Source organism: Rattus rattus, chromosome 13 (assembly GCF_011064425.1).
Source record: "Rattus rattus isolate New Zealand chromosome 13, Rrattus_CSIRO_v1, whole genome shotgun sequence".
Taxonomy (NCBI): Eukaryota; Metazoa; Chordata; class Mammalia; order Rodentia; family Muridae; genus Rattus; species Rattus rattus.
The window spans coordinates 69,654,174-69,681,678 of record NC_046166.1 but is presented as its reverse complement, the minus strand read 5'-3'; the positions used below and the strand labels follow the sequence as shown (position 1 = coordinate 69,681,678).

The window sequence follows — 27,505 nt, the reverse complement described above, 5'->3', positions numbered from 1 at the left end:
CACCTTACTGATTAAGTTTTGGTCACATTTAAACTTGACAACGGAGGCGAAAGCCCCGTATTATATTTGCATGGAGCCCAGTGTCTTGCCCAAGGTTAAGTAGATGTGGTGATAAGAGCCCCAGAGCCCGGTGTCAAACTGTCTTGAGTTGTCAGTACAGTCTACTCTAGGCCATAGAACTTTTCTTGACTGTTCCGTGGTTCTGAAAAGGATATGAATCTAACTAGGTTTCTTCAAAATATTTCATCAAAACCAGTCTGAATTTGCCGGCCATATTGGTTGTCTTCCGGACTTCTCTGAGAGAAAAGGATATTTTTTTTTTCTTTGCTTCAGACTACACCCTTCATACCTCTATATGCTGCAGCAGCAATCAAGGGCTAACACTATCTCAGAGCTGCTTTCCCCCATGTCTGGAGCAGGTTTATTAATAAAGATTGGGGTTCAAGGTGCTGGGGTGCCACTGGACGACCCCTGATTCCTGTGAGGGCAGAAGCAGCAGTTTACCGGCTGGGAGGTAACAGGTGGAAACAGGTTATATCTCACAGCGCTCAGAGAAGCACGGTGCTCTCTCAGTGGCTTTGCTAAGCTTTGAAGAGCTCCTATCTTCCATCTCGCCCTCTCTATGACCTGGGAGCCCAGTAGGCTCTCACCGGGCAGAGTTCAGTGTACCGGTGCGTCTGCAGAGCCCACATCTCCGTTCACATTGAGCTGGACCTTCCCAGGCGCATTGGCTTGCCTGTGGGTTCCCACACTGACCTACAAACACACGGAGCACTTGCGGTGTGGGACCTCCCCGCTCTCTCGCCGGCTACCAATCAATGTCCTGGAGTGACCCAATGCTCCGCGCGCAACAGTTGGGACCTGCTGTGCGCGGGCTCCCGGGCCGTGCGCGCCATGCGACCTCCGGGCCAGGATTGCTATTGGCAGCCGCACCGCGGCCTGAGCGCTCCCCCTAGGCGCGCGGTGCTGGGCCCTTCCTCCGATGGAGCCACGCACCGGCCGCCCCCCAGTGCGCCGGTGCCTCCCCGGGCGCCGAGTGCGCAGGCGCCGGCCGTGAGGACCGACCGTGCGCCGGGCTCGAACGGGGTCGGAGCGCGCGGCGGCGGCGGTGGCGGTGGCGGTGGTGGAGGCGATAGCGGTAGCGGCAGCGGCGGACAGACAGACTGCGGATCGACGCACAGACCCAAGGATTCTCAAGCTTGGGAGCTGGCGGCAGTGCTGTGCGCGCCGCCTGGCCTGAGGGGTGGCCACCTTGCCATGTCGCTCCGCACCCACTGAACTAGGAAAGCCCAAGGATGTCCGCTCTGAGGAAGGTGCGAGACGCGCGGGGCCGCGGGGACCGGGATGCGGGGACCTGGGCGCTAAGTGGCGAGTGCCGTCGGGGCAGGGAGGGGGCGGTGCTGGGAGCCCGACCGGCGTGGGCCCTGCCTAGGTGGCTGCATTGGGGGTAGGAGGCTCCTAGGAACACGCTCCGGGACTGTGAGAATAACCCCAGGGCGGCTGGTGCTCCGGGGATCGCCGCTGGGGTCCTTCCGGGCGGCAGCACCCCGCGGCAGGGTTGCTGGCACACGGGCTCCCTGGGTGCAGGAGCGAGGCGGAGGTGTGAAATTCCCCGCTCCGCGAGGCCGGGTAAGGGGGTGCAGCCCGGGGCGCCGGCCAGCGAGGGGCTCTGGTGGGGCAGTGGGGTGCGACCTGTGTTTCCCCCTCCCCCAAGGCCAGGTGGCCACCTGGACCCAGACTGGGAATGGATGGAAGGTGCTTGGAGCCGGTGGTACGGGCACTGGGGTCGCGGAGGCGGGGAGGGGCCACTTGTGCCCTTTGCAACAGCCGTCGCGCCCGGCAGGGCCTGGGCCTCCGGCTTGGGAGGGGGTGGCCGCTGCTGGGCTCTCCAAGTGCGAGCCGGGAGCACGGGGGCTTTTTTAGGGGTGGTTGCTAAGCGAAGCGCTACCCAGCGCAGGGTTTTGTAACTAAGCCTCCCCCGGCAGCTGCTGTTGCTGTTCTCGGGCTCTTTCCCTAACGATCGCAGAAGAAATAATGAGGATGTAATTATTACAGCCCTGCGCGGCGAAGGGCTGGGGGGCGGCAGGCACCGGCTCCTCTGCTTGGAGCCGGCCAGGTGGGGCCGGGCGGGGCAGAGGATTTCTTTCCCATCCTCTTGGAGCGACTGGGTAGCGGGAGATGCTCCGCTGGGACCCGAGGCAGGGGCCGGAGCTCTATACCGAGTTAGAAGAGGTGGGGAAGGGCAGCAGGCGGTGCCTAGGCGGGCGCAGAGTGTCGCAGGTGGAAGGGAACCCGGAGCGCCGCGGCTGCTTAGCGATTAGCACCCGAAACTCAGAACACTTCGGGAATGTGGTGCCAGCCGCCCGCATGTCGCTTCTTTCTTTCAAATGGATGTTGATCCCGGCCCGGGTTGAAATCCAAATGCGTGACTGACTGATCAGCCGCAGGCGCCTTGTATCGATGGATGAGAGTATAAAGTAACCGGCAGCGAATTCGCCCTCACTGTTGATGAACTCTGTCAGCCCAGGATGTGGGCGTTTCAGGGCTGGAGATGAAAGCGTAGCAGTTTTTCCTGGCGTCTAATACTTGGAGGCGAGAGGGAGCTATCTGGACTTGGAGTCTTGGGATTGCTGTTAGTGGCCAGGGTGGGTACATCAACCTTGAGATCTGACCGTTACCTTGGATCCCAGTCACCTGTGTTTCACAGAAGCCTCTCGTGCCGTCCACAAACTAATTGCATTTGTATTGAGGAAACAACCCAGAGACTCACAATAGCTCAAAGTAATCCAGGATCGCTCCACGGCAGTGTACAAATCTGAAGCTGACTTACTTAATTCAACCTCCCCAACAATACATAGACTTAAAGCGCATTATCACGTGGTTTTCATCTTCTTATTCTCTGTGGAAGGTGCTACACAGCCAAGGCCAAAAAAGAAAAAAAATGGTGATACGATGAAAAAAATAATAAATTTTGGCAGGTCAGGTTGTTACTCTGGTGTTTAAAAAAAATGCCGTTTAATGCCATTAATCAGGATTCTCCAGTAGCCAAATTGTCTTGTGCAGGCAGTAGGGTGACTCACACAGAATTGGCTTCCAGGGTAATTGCAGAGTGTGCATACGACTTCCTTTTAGATGGTGTGACTTTTTTTCATTACTTAGAAGGGAACGAGTTAGAATATTTTATGCCCCACATCTGGCAGCATGGCTGGCAGGCCTCGGGAAGGCCTCTGCTGGAGCACATCTGGAGTGGGAGAAACATAAACCCAGTGAGAGAAGGGCAGTGATCCCCAGCGACATCCACTCCATGGGTCCGATGTAGCAAATACATAGCTAGCCGTGCTTACGTCCCGCCATTCCCTTCTGCAGTCGCCTCCTCTGTTAAGTCAGTAGAGATGGAGCCATTACTCTCGCTCTGACCTGAAAATACCTCAAATTTTGGGTCAAAGAGTAATACACCAAATGCTAAGTGAACGCTAGGCCAAATAACTCAAAAGAACATAATTAAAATTACCCCCCCCCCAACTCTTGTATTCCCGAGAGAAACCTTCCAGGCTGAGCAGCGCCAAGTCTCCCTTCCTTTGCTGCTTGTGCTGCTATAGTAAGCTAGCCTCTGTGGTTGGCGTGCTGGAGGAGGTAAGACACTCATTTGCAGATCCCTGATGCGCTGCGCTCCAGGGCGAGCGTGATTCAGGTGGTTCAGTAGCAGTGTTGTCATTTCTCCAGAGTGACGTAAGTATGTTCCTCTGTGGCAATCTGTTGCGTCTCCTATTTTTGTCCACTTCCTTTTTCGACAGTGATAGAAATTCCAAATTGAATATTAGAAGCAAAAACACACTTCTTAGAATTTGATTCATGTACCCAGAACACGATCAACTGCGGAACTGAAAAGTTCTAGCGTTTTAGCAAGCGTTCACCAGACTTTTAATGCTGTAGTATTCTTTTAGAATTATAGTTGAGGCAAACAAAACAAAACAACAAAACAAAACAAAAAAACCCTTCATCTCAGTTGCCCAAGGAGTGAAACGATATATACTTTGATTATAGAAATTATGAGGAAATTAATTAAATATTATTTATTGACCCTTGGAATGGATAAGCCATGATCATGCATTGGCTACAATAAAAATAGCAGTGATTCATCATTTTGGCCAGATGGAAGTCATATTTAGAGCATTGCAGCATGTTGGCTATAAAAGAATTAGAGCTTTACCACACAGGAAGTTAGTGGGCAAAACATTCCATGCAGTTGAAATTGCTCTTAACCAACCACAGTTTCCCCTGGCCTTTGGTTTTCGTCTTATGAGGACTCAGGCTTTGCTGGCATCTACTGAACATGTCCAGTTGTACTTGGACTTGTGTGTGGAAATTTTGAACGTGGCGATTCCCTGGTATCCACAATAGAGGCGCTCTGGGCTTCCAGGAGGCCAAATGTCCATGCTTTGCCTCTGACCAGGTGTGGCATTGCAGGCTCCCATGCTTGCGTGAGGTCCACAGCGGCCCTTCATCAGCTCGGCCTCCCAGAGCCTCAGAGCTGTGGCACACCATATATTTAGTTCTTCATCTCTTTGGCAAAGGTGGTGGGAATTAGCCTGCTGATTTTCCTTGATCCTTCCATTTTCTCCAAACAGGAGAAGGCCTCTCCATCAGTAGGTCAGGGGTCTTATAGGTGTCCCTTTTTATGGGCTCAGGAGAACATCTCTGTTCTCTGTCTGCCACAGACACTGGCGGGGGGAGATCCCGTGAAAGCTTTTGCACCTCGCGTTGCTAGGGAAGTTTTCCTGCTTGTGCGATAAAAGCCAACAGTTTAACATCCAGCCTTTCTTGCCTGACCTCCCAAGATTTACTGTCCTTATTGATTGCCAGGATGTCGTGCTGTGTGAATTTACTTGGCTCTGCTTTTGGAGAGTCCTCCCATGCTCGGGGTGTGGCTGTGGTGGACCACCTCCTTCCCACAGTGGGATGAAGGATTGTCTTGGCGCATCACAGGATGTGGGACTTCGTTGGGTCGTTTGATCATTAAAGAACGTCCAAGTCTACTTAAACCTACATTTTTTATGTGACTTTTGAGGAAAGTTTTTCGGAAAGAAGGATGAAAAGACAGAAGACTTGAAGCTGTTGTAGTCAACGTACAACCTCTCTAAAACATGAGGCTGCATCCCACAGCTCCTGTCTGAGGAGGCCGGGGCAAGATTATTTGAAGGGACCATCTTTACCTGATGTTCAGATGTGTAAATATAGAAATTCCCCTTTTGGATTGGGTCACCTGCTCCTGACTATCAAGTGTTATTAGGAGTAGATTTTCATCTATTCAGAAGCTTCCAAGTGAAAACTTTCATTTTGGAGCAAGATTTGTTCATTACTAGGTGATGTTTTTTGTCTGGTATACTTCTTAGGTGTTTCCACCAGGACAAAAAGAAAACAAAATTTAACCAATTATATCAGGAAAGGAATAGACATTTGAATACACATCACTAATGAAATTATAGCCAAAAAAATTAGAAGTAACTTTGTGTATATAGTTAGCCATTGGTTTCAAAGTGATACCCCATGCCATGCGTACTGAGGGAGACCAAATAACAGGCACTCGAATACAGCTGGAAATAGAGAATGTAATTACCCCCTAGAGGCCATAGAGTAGCCAGGCAATATACAAACATATGCTCTTGTGCTCAATGGACATTTGTCCTGCTGTTTCTGCACAAGGTGACAAGTAGTATTTCGTCCTGTTGATATAAAGGATGACTGAGTTCAGGTCTGCTGTCACCTGCCTACACAACTGAGTGGCATTTAGCAATCTGGTTGGCCTCACTGTGGTTTAGTCACCCTTCACCAAAATGGGATGATATCGTGTTAACTTGGTGGTATGACCACATGGCTTTAGTGGGTCTATGGAGGCAGCATTTAGGAAGGAAGCTGTAGGATGTTCAGTATGTCCTGACTCCTCAATTATTCAGAGACTATTGCAGTACTCGTGCCTATTTATATACTTGCTTGTCAATCCTTCAAAACAACAAATTTAAGTGAGTTTAACCAGTAAAAGCATGGAAGAAATGTTAATAAACTAGGATGGGGCCAACAAGATGACAACCATTACAGCTAAAGACATGTTCGAATGTTACATTTGACTATGAGCTCCTAGGAGTCATATCAACCAAACAGGAAACCCACAAACCTTTACCTGGTTACCTTGTTGCATTGGACATGGCAAATACATAGAAGTCATATAGCGTCTTTCCCAAGCAGATCACATACAGAAGAGCTGGGGCTGTAACAAAGTAGCTGTGGTATTCTTTTTCTGACTGTGTCTTATGACACACTATAATGCAAACCAAAGACAACAGGGCCGAAATACAGCCTGGAAGAGGGCATGCGCATCTGTCCATTAGTCATATGTTATCTCAGTGGCGGGATGATGAAGTTGCCGGAACTTCATACCTTTGCTTCACTGACAAGCATATTAGAGTTAATGTTGAAGATACATATAAGCCATGATGCCTGTGGTGAGCTCAAACCTTTGAGTTTTTTGTATTTACAGTGTTCCTAAAGCCCTGGTAAATGATGTTTTATTATAAGGCAGGTGACCTTAACATGCTGAAGGTAACAGCATGTGGAGAGAGTCCTTACACTTAACAAGTGCTTCTAAAATTAAAACGAGCCTACCACTTGAAAACTCTTCATTAACTGAAAGTACCAGAAAGCCAGATATGCGTTCAGTCCACCTACCAAATGTTGTAGATCAGCCTCACCTGATTTAAATGTGCTCAAAACACTGGCATTAGCCTACGGCTGGGCAAAACTATCTAACAGAAAGCACAGTGTAGGATTAGGTGTATTGGAACTTAGCCAGCAGCTGTCCTGGGAACCGGCTGGAAGGGTTGCAAAGGTCCTTCCGTACCATCGTGAGGTTGAAGAACTGTGCACCCAGGTAACTTTGATGTCTCTGACTCATCTCTGGCCTGTTGCCACTTCTTGCTCTCCAATCCTACCCAGTGAAGCTTACTAGGCGTTTGTCTCAGAACATCTCCCCTGGGACAGCACATGCTCTGTGGGATGCCTTACACTCCGGTCTTCCCCAAATCTGCAAAAATGGTAGCATTGTGAGCAAAGGTCTTTGGTCTTAATTGTCTACTGTTCTTGGCCCAAGAAGATCTCTTGCCTCAGCGAGTGGTCCCAGGAGCTGCATTCTGCTCGGCAAGGGCTAGGATTGTCCCAGCTCTGTCTTGGAGTTGTTTTTCGCTCTACTACCACTCTGTCTTTTGTGGAGACTAGCTCTCCCTACCCCCACTCCAATCTGCTCCATCCTGTAACTCTGTATTTTGCTTTGGCCATAGGGAACAACATTTTGCTACACTTAATAATGTTTTCTTTAAAAAAAAAAAGTTGTGTCTTATGTGGGTTTTACCTGCATGCCTGACCCCCCTGTAGCCAGAAGAGGGAATCTGATTCTTGGTAACAGTTTGTAGACAGTTGTGAACAACCATGAGGGTTCTGGAAACTGAGCATGGGTCCCCTGGAAGATCAAGTGTTCTTGACCAGAGAGGTAGGTTCCCCAACCCCTAATTTATTTTCCAGATTTTTCTCATCCTTTTCTAGACCTGGTTGAACGCTGCTTCCCTGTGGCATATTTCCCAGGCCTGATGCCAGGTGATGTCATCCTCTTTGTCCTTTCTTTGTGCTCTAGGAGAGCGTAGACCATGGGAAGCACACTGGGGTGCCTGGGACATTCGCTGTCCTTGGTACTAGAGAGGGAGTTATGAGAAAGACAGAACTACCAATACCCGTTATCTATCATAGTGCTGTGAGCCTTGCTGCTCCATAAACATTGGGATGTTAAGTCCTCAGCCACTGGTCTAACTATACGGCCACCACGTGGGTCCTCAGTCGGATCATTACCCATTGCTTCTCTGAGTTATGTGCATGTAAGTGAGATATGAAACTTTATTACCACATTAGTGGGTTTGTATATACCTTGTTTATGTGCTATTAATGGGGAACTTTTGGCTCTTTAAAATAATATTTTATGACCCTATTCCATCTTGACAGTTTCTAGACGAATCTCTTTGAACTAACTATTTTCTGATAAAGGCTTCACACAGAATCTATATTATAGACAGTACAGAGATTTTCATAAACGGTTGAGAGCTGGTTTCAAGATTACATTGGGGCCATTTTAGGGTATAACATTTCTGAATCTAAAACAAAAATGTTCTGGTTTATCACTATCATTAGATTCAAAGTTGTATTTTTTGTTGTGAAAGATAAGTTACACAGCCTTTTTCTCAGGCAACAAAACAGTAGAAATGCTTAGTAAATTTCTTCAGTTTGCCCCTTTTCTTATTTCTGTAGTGGTATTTCTTAAACATCACAACCAAAAGAAAGCTTTCTTTGCATGTGGTAAGTTCTGGGATGTTTACTTCTGGGAGCTTATCCTGAGGAAGTAATTGTTAACACACAGGATTAGCTAAGTAGACACTCACTCCAGCTTTGTTTCATGGGATAATACTGGAAGGAAAAAAAAAGGAGGATAAATTTGTTAAAATACAGCCACAGTATAAAAACGCACAGCCATAAGAAGATGGAACTTAAATATTTAATGGTACGATATGATCTTTCTGTAGTGTGAAGTAAAGGGAACTGTTCACAAGATAGCATACCTCACACCTCCACGTCCCCAGGCCCCGTCCTTGAACATGAAAGGAAGACTGGAGGGTGCCCGGCAGCCGAGCAAGGATTCAACTCTGTGAGTCCTGTCTCCTGACAATTAGTCAGTAGTCTGCATAGCCATCAGCCACATCGTTGGTATCCTTGACACGTCCCGCTGCCACCATGGCCTCTTGGCTAGTCTCTGCACTCACAGCTACATCCACAGCGAGGGACCTCACACCGACTGCCTATCACAGTCAGTGATCCCCCTACCCCCTACCCCGTGTCCCCATTGTGTCTCCTGACCTCTGCTTTTCTACACTTGTGCCTCTTTGCTAGGTCAAAGGAAGGGCAACGCTTCGAGCCCCCTTTCTTTTGCTACTTTCTCTGTGCCGTGTAACTTCTTTGTAACATTTGCCCAATAACGGGCAACATTACTGAGTGCTCTGTGTTTTCTAGGTATTCTAAATGTTAATTAACTAAGTTACCAGTATTGACTTACTTCACCTTTGCAGAGTGCTGTGAGGTCAGCCCCGATGCCATCTGCATGTTGGTGAATAGGATAGGGAGGAAGAGGGAATCTATTACATTATGGGGTCATTGATATAGCTCGGTGTGTCGCACTGTGGTGGACTGGCTCCACAGCTGAACTTTGTAGCCTCTTGGTAGGCCTAAGAGGGCAGAGGCTTCATCTGGTCTGATTATTGCTTTAACCCAAATGCCTGACAGATTCTTGGGCATGAGGCATTGATCCGACATTTGCTGGATGAATGAACTGACGAATGAAGAGATTCAGACAGAAATGTTACCATACATATACAAATGCTGAGCTGTTAGCGGTGTGTGTGTGTGTGTGTGTGTGTGTGTGTGAAAATACATTTAGCTTCATGTATAGGAAATCCCACCAAAACAACTTGAATAGGAGTATTTATTAGACTGCCCTCTGAGACACTCCACCCAGCAGCTGACTGAAACAGATGCAGAGACCCACAGGCAAACATTGGGCAGAAATCAGGGAATCTTGAGGAAGAGTCAGAAGAAGAATGGAAGCTGGAGAAGGGATGGGGTTGGTCAAGGACACCATAAGAAGACCTACAGAGCCAACTAACTTGGGCCCATGGGGCCTCACAGAGACTGAACCACCAACCAAAGAGTGAGCATGGAGTGGTCCTAGCCTGCCCCCACCCCACATATGTATCAGATGTGCAGCTTGGTCTTTATGCAGGTCCCCCAAAACTGGAGCAGGGGCTATCCTTGAAGTTGTTGCCTGCCGGTGGATCCTGTTCCCCTTACTGAACTTCCTTGTTTATCCTCAATGAGAGAGGGTGTGCCTAGTGCTGCAGTGACCGTGTGTGTGTGTGTGTGTGTGTGTGTGTGTGTGTGTGTGTGTGTGTGTGTGTGTGTGTGTGACATACCAGGGAGGCTCCCCATTCTCAGAGAAGAAGGGGAGGGGCTCTGGGAGGAAAGAGGGACTGATACTGGGATGTAAAGTGAATAAATAAATAATAAAAAATAATGCATCCATAAAAATGTAAAGAATATATGTTAACTCTTGGTAGGGCTGCTACAAGTGTCACCATGGATCTTTTGATCTGTGGTGTCTTCCACTGTCATGGTAACAAGTGTCATCCCTACCAAAAAGGGTGATAACGACCAGGAGGATCTGAGCCGTCAGGTTTCCAAATGCTGTAACCGCCCCGAGCCAATGCTAACACAGTGCAAGCAGTCCCCTGGCTCTATCAAACTTTCACACGAGCTTCCTGGGCCTGTGGGTGTCTTCCCCCAGGGTTCACATTCTGTACCCCAGCACTTGTAGGGGGTGGCTCTGACTTGGTCACGAGAGAGAGGTCTCTGTGGTCCCTGGTGTATCCTCGGCAGGGAATCACAAGATGTGGAGAGCAGTGTGGAGGAACGTATGCCCAGCCTTCTACTTACTCCTGTCTGCTTCTGTCTTTGTCACACTTGTGCCAGGTGTGGCAGAGTGTAGACCCGAACAGACCCAGAAGGGGAAGAAGAGAGTTTGGTCCCTGAGGAATCTTCTTCTTTCACCTTTGCAGGGAGGAAACCTTGCTAGCTATCTCTGAGAGTCTTTGTTTCACATATCACATCTACAGCCACTGCCGAGAGCAGAAGCCACCGCTTGAGGCATTGATTGATCTTAATCTGCTTCCAGACGAAACTGTCCCTCATTACCCTCTGATCCCATGTAGAGGACAGATCCCTGGGGAACACTGGGCTCCTTAACACTGGGAGATGGGGGGCCTGTTTACAACCCGTAGTCAGGGATGCACTTCTGAATTTACCTCCCATCTGTGGCAGGTGATGATTTCGAAATTTAAGGAAGTCTTACATGACTTCTGTGTGTGCATTTAAAAATGAGAGAGAGAGAGAGAGAGAGAGAGAGAGAGAGAGAGAGAGACAGAGACAGAGACAGAGAGACAGACAGAGAGACAGACAGGGACAGAGAGAGAGACAGAGAGAGACAGAGAGACAGACAGAGAGAGACAGAGACAGAGACAGAGACAGAGAGAGAGAGAGAGACAGAGAGAGAGAGAATATATCAATATCAAAAAGTATATGGGAATTAGACCTCTCCTTTAGAATCCATTAAACTTCTGTAATCTTACAACTCACAGTTTATCATTTATTCATCCACATGATTGGGATCACTAGTAGAAAATCGGTAGTTCTGTGGCCAACAGGGTGGAGGGGATGTTGGAAGGAAGTGGTTCATGCTGGGGACCAGGAAAGGACTGAAGATCAGATAATAGGCTAAACTGATAAGCACCATTCTCCGTGTCTGTGAACTTCCTAAAGCTGGTTCAGTGTGTCAGTGCCGTGCAACACATATTTTCCCGAGGAGATATAACGCACACGTCTACTCATCCCAGATAAGAATGATAGACCAAAGTAAAGACACTACCAAAGTCCAGCTTGATGAAGTATGAATTTTACTGGGGAATATCTGCAGGGATATATAGGTGAGGGGTTCCTTACAGGAGCAGAAATGACTCAAAGACAGCTCCATCACTAAGGCCCACCCCAGCATGGTGACAGCTCACAAAGCTGGGTACCTGGAGCTTACTGCTCGGCCTGAAGGCAGCTCAAGAGATTGGAAAGTGTCCTTTCCAAGTGACTCAGTTGCTCCAAACGTCTTCCAGGCAGGTCAGCTGAACTCTGCCTTTTCCAGGCAGCTGGTCTGGCCTCAGTCTTTCCTGCTGGGTTTCTCTGAGTCTTCTCTGCAGCTTTTAAAGCTTACTCTGGCAGGGAGAGGGGCTAGTAAATCTGGTCAGCTTCAGGGACTTCCTGTAGCTATTTTGAGTTGTTTACTTTTTGGCATAAGTAGGTTTGGCCTAAATTGGATGCAATGTTTCAATCCCAGAGGAAACTATTAAAATAATACTCACATATTAAGTGCTGCTTTTAAATTGTGCATGAGTGCAGGGATCCTGGGTTGCTAGGAGAGAGAGAGAGAGGGAGGGAGGGATGGTGGGGGAAAGGGAGGGGGAGGGAAGAGGGAAGGGAAAGGAGGAAGGGAAAGGAGGAGGGGAGGAGGAGGGTAAGAGGGAAAGGAAAGGGGAGGGGAGGGGGAAGAGGGACAGAGGGAGGGAGGGACGGATGGACACTGGACTCCTACTTTGTAGAACACTGTAGTACAAACAAACTAACAAAAAAGGGGGAAGAAATGCCTGTCTTGGGGTGTGTGTGTGTGTGTGTGTGTGTGTGTGTGTGTGTGTGTGTGTAGGTCAGAGGTTAATGTCAATCTCTCTCCATCTGTTTTGTTGAGAAGGAACAGAACCTAATCTCCCTCCTTGCTTAGAACAGGCCAGGAAACTAGGGCTCTGCCTGTCCCTGAATGGTTATAGATCTGTTGTTACCACTCTCAGCTTTTTATATGGGTGCTGAGGACCCAAACCCAGCTCCCCTTCTGTGCATGGTAAGCATCTTACTGGCCGAGTCAGCTCATTAGCCCCAAGATCCCTGTTTTACATCACCTTCAAACATTGTAGTGTAGAAGGGAATTCCTGGTGTGCAATGGGTTAAATCTGGATGCCCACTGGTACGGATTTGCTCATAGCATTGCCAATAGCCATCCGAGGAATTAATCCTCTGCCGTGTGTAGCAATCTTGGCTCTGCCCATGAGTGCTTTATTTCTTTAAATCTTTCTTCTGTAGCATTTGTAGGCTCCTCTTTGAAATGCATGTGTATGTGTCGAGGGAACAAGAATAGGGAAAACCCAGAGGTCAGTATTTCATTGTCCAATTGGTGATGCATTTCCTTAGCTGCCCGGTCTTTTTCCCCCTGTTAACATTTGTCCCGCAGCCTGTCTTTTCAGAGTACTCTCTCCTCAGAAGTATTTGTTCTCGCCCTCAAGTGGAGATGGGATAGAAGACCATTTGGGCTATATCCATGCATTTTCTTCTTTATTCTTGGTCTTTAATGTCTGTGAAATATTTAGCAATTATACAGAGGCATAAATTAATGTGTTAACTGTCAGCATTAATTCCGTGACCTACAATAAGTATAGTCTGTTTCTTGGTATACTCCTTTTAAGTTATCTTCTTGATTTTTAGATATCAAGATACTTTAAATATGCTTTTTAATATTTTTGCTAAGAACTTGATCTAAAATATCATCTGCAGTTTGCTTTTTAGCCTATGTTTAATATTCTAGTATATAATATATCTCCCTGCCTCGTTTCTTTTTTTTTTTCTTCACATAAGTTCCGTTACACCAAATTGGCTTTTACTTTGTAATTCTTTTATTTTCCAAAACTCTAGATATTCCCCCCCTAGTAAGCTGGCTAAGGGTGTATTTATTTATCGAGGCTGCCATACTAAATTGCCATTAAGTCGATGGCTTGGGATGGCATACACATGTTGTCTTGTAGCTCTGGCTGCTAGGAGCCTAAAATCCAGGTGTCTGAAAGCTGCGATCCCTCTGTCTCTTTGAGCTCTGAGCGGCTGCAGGTATTCCACGGCTTGTGGTCACACCAGTCTAATCTCCCAAGTCTCTGTATTCATGTGGTTTTGTATTTATCTAAATCTCTGTGCCACAGGATACTTCCGGTTAACTTAAGGCCCTCTTCAAGTAACCTGGGATTAACCTACACCAGAAAGTCCTTGATGAGCATGCCTTTGAAGACTTTTGTGCCCCAAATAAGGTCAGGTTTATGGGTTCCAGGAATTTGAGGGTACAACTTTGGTCGCTCTAATAACATGACCACTCCTAAGACCCTTAAGACTATTGCCCATCTGTGTCTTAGGCTAGCAACTCCCGCAAGCCAATGCTTACGTTGCTATAGTCTCGGCAGTCGTGGGGATGACAGAGGCCAGTAAGAGTATATAGGCAAGGACTTCACACAGATAAAGGCTCAAGGAAGTTGACAGAATATGTAGAGTTATTTTATTTTCTTTTGCGGCCCAGATAAAGCCATAGAGCATGTGATTCTTGAAGCACCACCTTTACCCCGAGAAGGAGAACAGGCTTTACATATAAGGAAAGACTCAAAGAATTTAAACCGAGAGGTGAGGAAGGAGCTGGGGATCATCTGAGAAATGGCTGAGTCACAAAGGCACGGCCACCAAGAGGCGAATTAAAGAGTTACTTTGTCTAATTTACCCAATGGTTACCTTTTAGAATAATGACCGCGAGCGGTTTTTATGTTCGGTTTTCCAGGTTTACGGCTACAGTCCCTTGGTTCGTTTGCCCGGAGCCTTCCCTTCTCCTCAGATCCTGTGTCTGCCAACTCTGTGCACCTTGCAGCTGCCCCTCCTGTGCCTCCAGCTGATCCGGGGATGCCGTGTTCTGTTTTGTAATGAAATATAGACTTCCTCTATGAAAAGGCTTAATGGGATAGCATTTTTTAAAAAAGAATTCGAGCTGGCTAAATTTAGTTTCTGAACGGTGTCCAGTCTGGAAATAAATCTATTTTGAAATCTTCACCTCAGGGTCCATTCTTCCACCTGGGAAGGTGCCCTGGCCAGATGGTCGGTAGCTGGAAGTTTCTTCTCTTTCCCCTCTGCTGCCACCAACAGGTATTGCTAGTCCCTCTCGCCAGCGCCTGCCACTTGTAAACAGCATGCAACGTAACCATGCCGTGCCTTCTGAGCACTGGAGTGGAGCTTCTGTCTCCTGACTGCCCTCTGACCCTCTCACCACCTTCTCCTTGAGGGCATCACAAAAATATTAAGGATCACAAGGGATTTGCGTTCTTCTCAGTCCCTGGCTTTGTCCTTCCACTAACTCTTGAGTTTCTGTTACTTCTGACTTTTCTCTTTTTCGGGCTTTCTTTTTATTCTCCCTCACAAGGAACTAGTCACTTCTTGCTACCGCACAAGAGGAGTGCCATCTCTATCTCTAAACGCAGCACCCAGGGTGACTCCTAGGCTCCGAATCATCCATTTTTATCTTCCTGAGGCAGGTGTGTGTTCTGCGCTCTTCCTACAGTACCATATACCTGACGGTCCATGGTCATCACATTGACGTGCTAAAATCACTGTGGACAGGCCTTTTCTGAACATAGAATACGGAGGAGGAGCCAAACCTTGGCTCCTGCATGACTTCACGTTGCAACCAGTGAACACCGTTGCTTTGCATTTGTCCTTTACACCCCTCGGATGAGGAGCTGTCTAGAAGGGTCACATGCCTGTGGTTAAAAAATGAATCAGACTTAATCCTTGCTTTGACAGTCCCATGAGAAGCACAGACATGAAGCATGTATGGTGTACCTCAAGCAGAGAGGTGGGGTCTGGAGGCTTGCCAGGGAGCAGGGCCTGGTGCATGGGCCTGGCACAGTTACTGTAGAGACTTAAGTGTGGGCATTATGTTTCTGTGTGGGAGGTGGCACCGAAGAACCCTGTCTTCCTGGCTTCATTCTGACCGTGTGTTCTGTGCCAAGTGCAGTAAGTTCTGTCAAGGAGTTGCAAATGCTGGGTTCTCTTTTGAAATGTGTAATTGGAGGAGAGGGAAGCGGTGGCCAGGAGCGTTGGAGTAAGGTGACCTGGGAGCTTAGTCCTGTGGCCATCGAGACCCCTCATGGACAGCATGACTAGACACACAACAATCATCCTTCTGTGTTCTCTAACCTTCCATGACTTCTTAAAAAGGAAGCTCGTCCTGTGTCCCTAAGATGTCACGCTTAAGTGTTCTACTGACTTTGTCATTTCCTCAAGGGTGCTCATCAAATCCTTCACTGACTGAGCCCTCCCCCGGCACAGGATGTGTTTCACACTGATGGGGCTTCACGCCGAGGATCCTGAGGTGTTCTTGCTGGTTCAGCCGGACTCTCATGCTGGTGGGCGTGTGAGGAGCAAGTGGGCGGGGACACTGAGGTCCAGAAGATGAGTGGCACCTTCAGTGGGTGATGCTTGTGAATGAGGTGGGAGAGGGCGATGGGTAACTATGAGAACATACTCATACTAGCCCCTAATCCCAGCTGTTCATTTTGGAAATGGCAAAAAGATGTCACCCTGCTCTACCGTCTGTTTCCCCTACATTTTTTTTTTCTTAAAAGCCCAAGCAATTAAAAACTAAGAGAGAGTTCGAACTTGATGGACTTAAGTCGGGGATGGCCAACTCTCTTTTGCAGATAGGAACACAGATCCATTGAGAAGTTAGGTAGTCTTTATGAGTGGGGGCATAAACCTGAAATTCTACACCTGGTGTAACAATATGGCAAAGATCTTCCCACTTCTCTGTAGAGAGAGGAGAGGGCTTACTTCTCTGAAGAACTGCTACTATGTACCTCAGAACCACAACTTATAAATACTTCAGAGAACCCATCCCATTTGGGGGCATTAGTTAGTTTGTTTTCTTTTCTGCATTTCTCGGTAATAAAGCTAGCGTTTATTTACACTAAGGTCCTTAGGGGGAACTCGGGGAATGCAGTTAACAGGAAGAACAGGAGTTAATGAAAATCATAATTATATTTAGTTTAAATGTTTACTTAGAAAAGACAATGAGAGACTTGCTGTAAGAGAGGAGGGCACGGAAGGGCTTGAGCCTGGGACGGACGTGTAGTACGGAGGAAGTGGGAATCCCAGGAGAGTGGATGGAGGCACAGAAGGGGAGCATGGGAGTATGTGGGAACCAGCCTAGAAGCTTTTGTGGATTCTTTTGTTCTCATCAGTTCAGACATTGTGAAAAGTGTGTCAGTTCACTGGGTTAGGACATCGACTACTGATGCTTGCTTTGGGACCTTCCCTGGAGATTGTAGTTGTGAGTCGCTAACCTGACTGTGGTAGGAACAGCATACACAGGCCTGTGCTGTGTGCATGTTATATGCATGTCAGGAATCATGTTAGGAACTTCTAGGTACCATGGTGTTAGGCAGTCCATGTGTGCAGGATTTAGGATTAATGTACACAGGCTCCAACTAAACTTGGGGTTCAGACCAAGGCTTGAGGATGTTGATTAAAATCACTGAGTTTTAATCATTATTGAGTGGTAAGGTTGATACTGGGCTCTGGAGAGCCTTGGAGATTGCACTTGTGTGTACAATATATCTGTGTGTACATGTGTATGTGTATGTGTATGTTCAGTTTAATGTACATAGAGAGCCCAGAGGTCAATGTTGGATGCCTTCTTCACTCTCTTATCTTATTATTTATGTGTTCCTTTATCTTTATTTATGATGTGTGCGCGCGCGTGCATGCATGCATGGGCCAGGGTACATGTGTGGATGTTAGAGAACAATGCAGGTACGGCATCAGTTCTCTCCTACAATACAGGTCCCGAGGGTTAAACTCAGGTCATCAGGCTTGGCAGCAAGAGCTCTTACCTGTTGAGCCATCTTGCCCACCCTAGGTTGTTTTTTAAAAGAGGTGCCCTCACCGAGCATGAAGCTCACGTTTTGGCTGGGCTAGCTGGCCATCCGTCTCCTGAGATCTGCCTGTCCCTGAACAATGCCTGCTATTACTACAGGCATACACCACCATAAGTGACTTGGCATGTGGTGCTGGGGATCTGAACTCAGGCTCTCAGGCTTGCGTATCAAATACTTCATGGACTGAGCCATCTCCCTAGCCCAAGAGGCGCTTCTGAGGGGGCTTCACACGAGGATCCTGAGGTGTTCTTGCTGGTTCAGCCGGACTCTCATGCTGGTGGGCATGGGAGGAGCAAGTGGGCGGGGACACTGAAGTCCAGAAGATGAGTGGCACCTTCAGTGGGTGATGCTTGTGAATGAGGTGGGAGAGGGTGATGGATGAGCACCATTTAGGAAATGACGTGATGATGGGGTCGCGCTAAGATGGGGAAGAGGATCGGGAAGGGGTGGGGATCACTCCAAGGCTTTCTGGCCTCTGCCTGCAAGAGGAGGGTGGGCAGCCACCAGCCCACTCCTTGCGAATGTTCTCTAATGTTTTTATTTAGCATGGTGCGATCTTGTATATCTGAGATTTTAAGGTGGAATAAAAACGCATGAACTTTAGTTTGCCAAAAAGCGGGGTGCGAGGTTGAGGCTCTGTGTTTCTTCTTCCCGATTTGATCTGACGGAGGCCTCAGCATGGAATTCTGCTGAGTCAAAAATCACACACGCCGAGTCCTTGCTGGATCAAGCCTCACATTTTACAGGCAGGGAAACTGAGGTCGGGTCCCAGAATTCCTTGCTCTCCCACCCAGGCTGTGCGCCCGACCACGCCTCCCCACACTGTGCTTGAATTAGGCGAACGTTCTCTCAGCAGATCTCCCCGCCTCCGGTCTCTCTCGGCTTGAAACCATCCTACACACAGCTGCTGGGATAATCTTTCTAAAGCCTTTTTTATCATGTCACTTCTCGGCACGATGTTTTTGGTTGCCTTTTGTCACATCCAGATTTCTCCTTTCTGGCTCTCCGGGCTTTCTGCAAAAATGTCCTCTTTCCTGGGGTTCGCTGTGGACTTTTATGGGAAGCTGCCTGGTAATGCTGCTCGGTGTGATTCCCCGTGCTCCTTGTTTCCTGCGGCTGGGTCTCTGCACCAGCCTGGTTACCCTCCCCGAGTGTCTTTAACAACTTGTGTCTCCTGTTAGTTTTCTTCTGCGATCCGTGTTCTTTCCCCACCTCGGAGCCCCTTCCTTATTCGAATTCACTGCTACAAATTCTTTCCTTCCCCTTACTGTTCCTTTGCCTTCTGGCCCTCTTTAAGCAGCGTACAGAATCTTATATACAATACAATGACCCAGCAAAGCTATGGCCACATGATCACTGAACTTGCAAAAACAAAACGGGTAAACAAGACAACATAAGCACACACGTCCGGTGGCACAGCACTGGGAGGTTGCCTTAGAAAATGGTTTCTGACCTGTGCTGCTGATTGTGTGGTCACGCCATAGCCGTCTGTCTTACCGGTGTTTTAAGGAAGGGTGCTATGTGGTTGGGCTGCACCCACGGCTCACGGGCTGGTAGCGTAGTCCTTAGATCCCTAGGAGTGGCGTCTTGCCATGGTGAATCCTTCCTCTGGGTCCATGGGTGCACCATCAGTATCGGGTACCATTCCCAGCAGCCGGTTCTTGGTGCTGAGTCACTGAAAATGCCCCACAGGTTTAGAGTCACTCTGTTCGGTGTCTGGGCTCAGGCCGTGTGTCTTCCATTTTCATGATTTTAGCAGAATCTGAACAATGGCGAGGTGGCGTTGAATTGCCCGGATCTCTGCATCAAAGTCACTGAGCAGAGTCTGAGTCTGCCTGATATTTGCTTATTAAGTACTTGGGGCATGTGGACCGGGTGTCAAGTATCTTTCTTATTTTTGAGTTTACGGGTGTGACTACATGGTGTGATGAGGGGTACGGGGACTTGGCTCAGCTGTCTCTGGGCTACAGTCATCTTGTCTATGAAATGGGCACACGTGGTTGTTACAAAGATCAATGTAACGCTGACGTTCCGAGGCTTGTAGAGGCTGGCTATGCAGGAGGCAGAAATTTGAGAGTTCCTTGCTCTCTGAGGGATGTTGTGATCAACGTCTACTCTGCTCTTTACTGTCAGATCCCTGTTGACAGAGCTCTGTAAAACACGGAGAACTGTATTTATAAAGCAGCCCTGGAAATCTTTGATTCATGGAGAGGAATGGTGCATTGACTTTCACCTGTTCCTTGGCTCGATCCAGCTGTCTCTCTGAGTGACACGTTTCTTCACGTTGTTGAATCTTAGCATCTTGCTACTGAAGTCAGATCTAGGGCTGGGGAGACGGATTAGTAAGTGAAGCCCCGACTTCGATTTCTAGAGTCCAAGTAAGGAAATAAATAAAGAAAGAAAAGGGGCTAGGCATGGTAGTGTGAGTTTCTAATCCCAGCACTGGGGAGGCAGAGGCGGGAGGATCTCTGGGGCTTGCTGGACAGTCTGGCTACTTTACCAGGGCTCTAGACCAGTGAGAGACCTTGTCTAAAAATAAAACCAAGGTTGATTCTAAAAGTAACTTTTATTCACCTGATGTAACTGTCCTCTCAGAGCCTTACTGCCTCTGTCTGCCAGCCTAGGCCTAGGCCTGGAAGCTTCTAGCTTCCGTACGAGCTTATCTAGGCCTAGAAGTCTCAGCCTCTGAGACCTAACTGCTGATAAGCTCGCCCTTTCTAGTTCTTTCTGAACTCTGGCTAGCTGGTGCAACTCAGCTGTCCTGCCTCAAATTCCTCCGAGCTGACTGATTCAATCTGGTTTCTCTCTTGGCTCTTGACTGGATTGCTCTGCTTGGCTTCGCACTCACTCAGGCAATCCATTCTAATCGTCTGGCTCCCCATTCCCTGTCTCATTTCGTCTTCACCTGTGTCTAGCTTGTTCTCTCTCTGCCGCCTGTCTCTCTATCGCTGTCCTGGTAAAACTGCCTCCTTCTCTCCGCACTGCCCTTAAGTAACTTCCCTCCTTTCTCTTCTTGTGAGAGCTGGGCATAGGCTATCTGTCAAATCTCTCTCTGATTTGTCGCTTCGTCTGCCAATCATTTTGACATCGCTTTCAAACACGGGTGCTTCCTTCTGCAAACTAACTTTACCTTCATTGTTTGGGGTTGAAGGTGTGTGCTAAGGGTGTGCCTGTATTCTAGCTAAAGCAGCCATTTTGCTGGATTAGAATCTCTTTACAGACGATGGCACCTGAAGAACAACAGCCCTCGTATGTATTGTACGTACATGTATACATGCATGAATTCACATACTCATACAATACATATATATATATACATATATATATGTATATATATACACAAACCAAACCATAAATAGCAAAGAAATTATCAAACAGCATATTAGCATATCTGACGTATATATATAGGGTGAACACACTTTTTCAAAATGTGTGTGAGGAAGGTTTTGAGTGTCAGATTTTTTTTTTTTCAGATTTGTGGACACTTGCATACATATAATGAAATACTGGGGATTATTAAGTACAGAGTTCACTTATGCTTCACATACGTGTAATCTGAAACAATGATCTTGTTGAATTTTTAATGTGTTTGCAGTTGGATTCCATTTTGTCATGTGAGGTCAGGCATGGAATTAATTCTAGACTCCACGCTCCATCAATACATAAGCTTCCTAGACATTTTCTAAACATTCCCACTAGCGTCGTCTCAGGTCTGGATCTCCAAGTGCTATGCTGTGTCCAGCTAACCTTTTCCTTTAGATCTGGGGAGACACTGAGCGTTCCAAGTCCCCTTTGCTTCTGCACCTTAGTCTAAGGACTGTGCTATTTAGCGTCTATGTGTCTCTTGTTTTGGTGTTTCTGTGTCCCAACTCTACCCTCCCAAGGGCGACCCAGGATCTGTCCTATCCAGCCGAGCATCCTACGGCACTTGACAGTGTGTCTACTGATGACATCAGAGACCCTTTAACGGTCACTCTGCTTTTCTTCCAATGTGCATGTTTTCTGAGGAGAGATTATTTTTTTAAGGCACATGTATCAGAATGCAGATTGCTGAGTTAACACACACACACACACACACACACACACACACACACACACACCCCACACACTCACTAACATTCCCTTAGGATTTCCTCTTCCCCAGAGAGCCATGGTTATCTTCAAGTCAGCCTCACTTTGGAGCTCTGGTTCCCTGTGCAGAAGCAGATAGAACTGGATTATCCAGTGGCCTACAGTTATTCTCAGCCCTAAACATCCGTTTCTTTTCTACATTTCTTGGACTTCATTGTTCAGCAGAATCGTCCCTGGTTTACTTTCCCTGTGATGTGTTATTTTCAAATACCATACCATTTAACAAGTGAGTGCACAGGCCTGCCGCTGAAGGCTGCCTAAACGGCATCTCCCTGCTTCCCGGCACTTTCGGAAGTTCATTGGCCTGGATCATAGATTCGACACCAAAGGCCCAGGCGCAGGGACTGCTGGATTGTGAGCTGGTCAGTAGACCAGGTGATCTGCCCCGCTCCAGGGGTAATTAAGCATGCTGCTGTCGTGAGTCGTCCCTAATGTCATAGGCCTTGTTAGTATCGTTTCCCTGTAAAAACTAACAGCGCTTCTGTTGTGCTGCCCACAAAACTCGGAAACCGCAGTACAGGCGGCAGAGGAAGCGTAGCTCTCGTTTTCCTGCTGTGTAATTTTAGGTGTATTGAGTGAAAGAATTTAAAGATAACAGGAAATACATGGCTGTGTGTTTTGTGAGAGAGGTTTAGCTATTTGCTCGTTATCATTGTTATTTTATTTTTTTAAATCTCGACAGCACACAAGGAATTAGAGTGGAAAGAGAGAGTGTCTCATTCCACCTCTCTGCCATCCTGAGCCGGGTGGGTAGAACTTTTACAACGTCGTCACAGGCTGGAATTTCCCACCTCCACTGCGGGCAACCTCTCCTGCCTTGTCATCCTACATCCTAGAGAGTCTATGTGGACCAGCCTCATTGCCCACGACCCGTGGCTTAACACGATATGCTAGCTGGCTGTGGGTCAACTTGGCGACACAAGCTAGAGTGACCGACCAGAGAGGAGAGAGCCTCTGTTGAGCAAGTGCTTCCATAAGACTGGGTTGTAGGCAAGCCTGTGGAGCATGTCCTTAAACAGTGATGGGGGGAGGGGCCGGTCGATTGTGGGCGGTCCATCCCTGGGCTGGCGGTCCTCGGTTTTATAATATATCAGGCCAAGCAATCCATGAGGAGCAAGCCAGTAAGCAGCATCCCTCCATGGCCTCTGCATCAGCTCCTTGCCTCCAGGCTCCTGTCCTGATTGACTTCCTTTGATGATGAACAGCCATGTGGAAGTGTAAGTCAAGTAAACCCTTTCCTCCCCAAGTTGCTTTTGGTCATGGCTGTGTTTCATCACAGCAACAGTGCCCTAACTAGGACACAAGGGGACTCTTCACTCCTGCCGTGTTACTTGTGTTGTGGGCTTGGACACACACCAGAGGTATGTGCTCGCACCCCACGTTCAGCCTTGTATACTCGCTGCTCGGCTTGCTGGTGACTGCTTCTGGGTATTGGTCTGTCACCTCAGGGCAACCCCCTGCCTCCTCACCAGTGTGTTTCTGGTGTCAGCCGCTCAACGCGTCTCAGGACTGTTGTTTTTAGTCTCTTCCTTGGCTAACTCGTTAGCGCCAGTGGTGAGTTCCACCTGGGTTTCTTACCCTGTCAACTCTAGGCAGTGTCCCCCGACAGCCAGCCCATGTGTGAAGAGATGCTAGCTCCACTGAGCTCACTGAACTTCCTGTTTCTCTCTGCAGCCCAGCATTCAATATGGCAGATGCTATGGGATGCTATGCATGGTATGTTCTGCAGTCACGGTTGATTTGGGTGCTTTTGCTGTAGTCTGAACATCAGAGATAAGCGCATACGTTTACATAGATCTCACTGAACATGGCAGAGTTGGGCAGTGCACGGTGGCTGTTTTCTCTCTCACAAAGCTCCTTGAAACGCTTAAGGTGTTTCCCTTCCCTTCTTTCTTCCCCCCTCCTTTCTCCCTACCCCTCTCTCATCTCACTGTGTATTCCAGGTTGATCTTAAACTCACAAACCTCCTGCCTCAGTTTCCTCAATCCCGGGACTGCAGGTGTGTGTCACTCTGCCCAGCTTCTTGTATTTCCTGCCTGTTACAGTTATCCCAAAGGCCCAGAGGATGCTTTGCACTTCTCAGACATGGTCCCTCCCCTTTCCTTCCCTCCTGACTGACAGGCTTTGATGAATCATTAAGTTTCTGAGGCCTGAGCTTTTTCAGCACTTCACCTCTCTTCTGGTCTTCTGTTTTGTTTCTTGGGTCTGCCCCTTTCCGTCTTTATTGATTCAGGCTTGCAGTGGTGTGGAATAGTAAGAGTGAAGGGCTCCTTTCTGATCTTGCCCCTTGCTCCCTGTTAGAAGTTCTAGATCATTTCCCCTTTGTTTCCCTGTCCCCTCTGGAGAGCTTGCTGATGGTTCTCTGCTTCAACCGATTTCTTCACTTCCTTCAGTTTCTTCCCTTTGTGTCAGGAGTACTCACACTCTTGTGTATGTCATGTGATCCTCCTGCTGCGTAATGTGCTATGTGGGCATTTCCACCGTGAGCTTTTTTTTTTTCTTCCTATTTCCTGGCAGATTTTGTTAACATTATTATCTTCCAACACATCAATTAGAAATCCAGTCTCAAGTGTTTTGTTTAAATTTCCAGCATTCCTACCCCCCCCACCGCCCATATCTTTTTAAGGTGGCGCAATATTTTCTCGGCTTTCTCTGTACAAGTTGTGCCATCACTTGGGTGTTTGTTCGCTTTCTCTATAGAAGCTCTCGGCGCTCCCTGCAACTCTCCTTTCAGCAGGGTGGTGGGCTGTGTTCTCTTTGGCTCTAGCGGTAGGCTGTCCAGTGTGCTAATTTTTAAGATGCCTGGACCAACAGCACGCGGTCTCGCTGTAGAGCCTAACCCCCCCTCCCCCACCAAATTCAAGTCTCTGTTTAGAGGGAATCGCCATTGTTTTGAAAGGAGAGGCGATTCTAGTGCTATGGGAGGTGCCGTGAGGAGGGAGGTGCCAGGCAAGGGGTGTTTGGGATGCCTGCGTATGGGCGCAGACGGGCATCCTGTGGGCGCTGTCGCAGCTCCGCGCTGCCCTCCCAACTCCGCCTCTCCACCTGCTGCCCACGTTCTTGGGCAGCTAGGGCGGGCATTCTGGGATCTGCGCGGTTACTCCTCTCCCTCTGTCTTGTAACCTCCCCGCCTCACACATTAATTCCCGTCCTAACCTTCCCACTGGATGGATCCCGCAGATTCGTTGAACCCACTGGTGCCGCATGCCTGGCCTACTCCCCTTCCTTCATCTCCGAGGTCTGCTTTCTTTTTAAACTCCTTCGCTGTCCCGTAATTCGATCTCAGAAGGAAGAGAAGGTAAATCTATACGGCCACCCCGCCACCTCCAATGAGAGGTAGCGTAGAGCTTTATTTTATCATAGCTTTGGGGTTTGGAATGTAATATAATTCTCTGACATTATTCAAATGATAATGGCCCGGCAGTCTGTTAGGTTATGGGCTTTTTCTATCACTGCCTGCTGCTGAAAATAACCTGTGGATTTTATCATCGTGTAAATGAACATGGGGTTCCGAGGAGCCGGCGTGTGGTGGCTCTGACCTGGATGGGCAGCAGGCATTTGTACACTCCCTTCCCTCCGTGAGCTCTGTCTGATAGTGGGGAAGAGATATAGTTGAAGCCACAGTGTAGAATTATTTCTGTGTGTAAAAGACAGGCCACAGTGAACCCTACAACAAAGCCAGGCTTTCTTTCCCCTAAGAGGCGTGCTCGAGACAATGCCTGAAGTAAGCGGGCCTTCTTCCATCTTCTATGTCTTCTTGCTTTGCCCGTAGGAACCTGGAGTGGTGACCTCCTGGAGAAACCACAGAAGGTGCTCAGGGAACTTGGGGACGTCCAGGCTGGAAGTGTTATGTTTACACACCCAGTAGCTCTAGGGTCTTGGTTCATATTACTCCAAAGGTGGTCTAAGTAGACAGTCGGTGGAGGACCACTAACCATCCTTCTGTGTACAGGCACAGTGAGCTGCAGCTCGGAATTTCAGGGAGCTGGTGGTCTCAGAGGCATTCCTCTATCAAAACTACATTTGGCACCATTTATGCGGAAAGAGCTCCTCATGTTGATATCTGGAAAAACACAATAAAAGCCCAGTACCTATAATTCCAGCCAAGGCAGAAGAACCAAGACTTTGAGGCTAGTCTGTACTACAGACTTGACATCAAAAGCAGAAAGGAAAAATAAAACAGAACCAGCGCCGAGCCCTTCTCGGTCCAACACGGAGCAGCACCCGGCAAGGGTTCCTGGAAAGCAAATGGGCTCTTCTTTCTGTCTGCTGATAGCGGTTTTGTTCTGTGTTTAAATGGCTAATGTCACGTTGGGGCTGTTACAGGTGTGGATCTTGATCTGGAAGACCTCTGCTGGGGTTTCCAGGCTCTTGTGCCTCTGTATTGTGCAGAGACGGGTGGGTAGTTAAAGGGAGAGAGATGGGTTATTGAAGGAGAACTGTAAGTAAGCTCTGAGGTGCGCCAGATACCGCCTGTGGCCTGGCTCCCGGTAATGGAGAGGAAAGTCCTGGCACTGGGGTGGGGAGGTGCATCTGTGATGTATGTTTGAGACTTTGTGCGGGTCATTTACTTAGTAATCCTCTCGCCCCAGCTCACGTGATGCAGGCTATTAGTGATGGTCTGTATATGCTTGGCTCAGGGTGTGGCACTATTTGGAGGTGTGGTCTTGTTGGAGTAGGTGTGTCACTGTCGGTGTGAACGTAAGACCCTCACCCTTAGCTGTGTGGAAGTCAGTCTTCCATTAGCAGCCTTTGGATAAATATAGAACTCTCAGCTCCTCCTGCACCACGCCTGCCTGGATGCTGCCATGCTCCCACCTTGATGGTAATGGGCTGAACCTCTGAACCTGTAAACCGGCCCCAATTAAATGTTGTCCTTATAAGAGTTGCCTTGGTCATGGTGTCTGCTCACAGCAGTACAACCCTATCTAAGACACTGTTATCGAACATGCTTCCTTGGTTGAATGAAGCCCAGGTGTGCTAAGGCCGTCTGAGACTTCTGGTGCTGTCACTGTTTGTATGCTAATCTATAGAAGGTTTTTTCTATTCTATTCACAATATTCCTCCTCCTCCTCCTCCTCCTCCCCCTCCTCCTCCCCCTCCTCCTCCTCCTCTTCTTGTTCTTCTTGTTCTTGTTCTTCTTGTTCTTGTTCTTGTTCTTCTTGTTCTTGTTCTTCTTCTTGTTCTTGTTGTTCTTGTTCTTGTTCTTCTTGTTGTTCTTGTTCTTGTTCTTGTTGTTCTTGTTCTTCTTGTTGTTCTTGTTCTTGTTCTTGTTCTTCTTCTTCTTGTTCTTGTTCTTCTTGTTCTTGTTCTTCTTCTTGTTCTTCTTCTTCTTGTTCTTCTTGTTCTTCTTGTTCTTCTTGTTCTTCTTGTTCTTCTTCTTCTTCTTCTTCTTCTTCCTCCTCCTCCTCCTCCTCTTCCTCCTCCTCCTTGTAGTACTACTACTACAACTACTATTACTACTATTGTTCTTATTTATTTTATATCCAAACCACAGTTCCCCCTCTCTCCTCTTCTCCCAGTCCCTCCTCCTCCACCCCTCCTCTCCTCCTCCCATTCCACTCCTCCTCCACTTCTATTCAGAAAAGGGCAGGCCTCCCATGGATATCAACCAAACATGGTGTATCAAGTTGCAATGAGACTAGGCACTTTTTGTCCTATTAATGCTGGACAAGGCAACCCAGTAGGAGGAAAAGTGTTCCAAAGCATGCATGCCAGGGTCAGAGACATACCCCTCCCCCAACAACCGACACAATCATAACATATGTGCAAAGACCCATACAGGCTCCCTGATTGTTGCTTCAGTCTCTGCGAGCCCCTGTGAGCCCTAGTTAGTTGACTCTGTAGGTTTTCTTGTGGTGTCCTTGACCCCTCAGGTGCCTACCATCCTCCTTCCCTGAGCT

The 27,505-nt window shown here is 48.0% G+C and overlaps 1 long non-coding RNA gene across 1 annotated transcript in view; it reads left to right on the top strand.

Annotated features, from left to right (window-relative positions):
• Window positions 1–1,125: 1,125 nt before the first annotated feature.
• Window positions 1,126–27,505, top strand: part of LOC116914583 — a 413,344-nt gene continuing 386,964 nt past the window's right edge. Inside the window, exon 1 of the long non-coding RNA XR_004389755.1 lies at window positions 1,126–1,313. This is a non-coding gene — a long non-coding RNA (uncharacterized LOC116914583). The remainder of the gene's footprint in view (window positions 1,314–27,505) is intronic.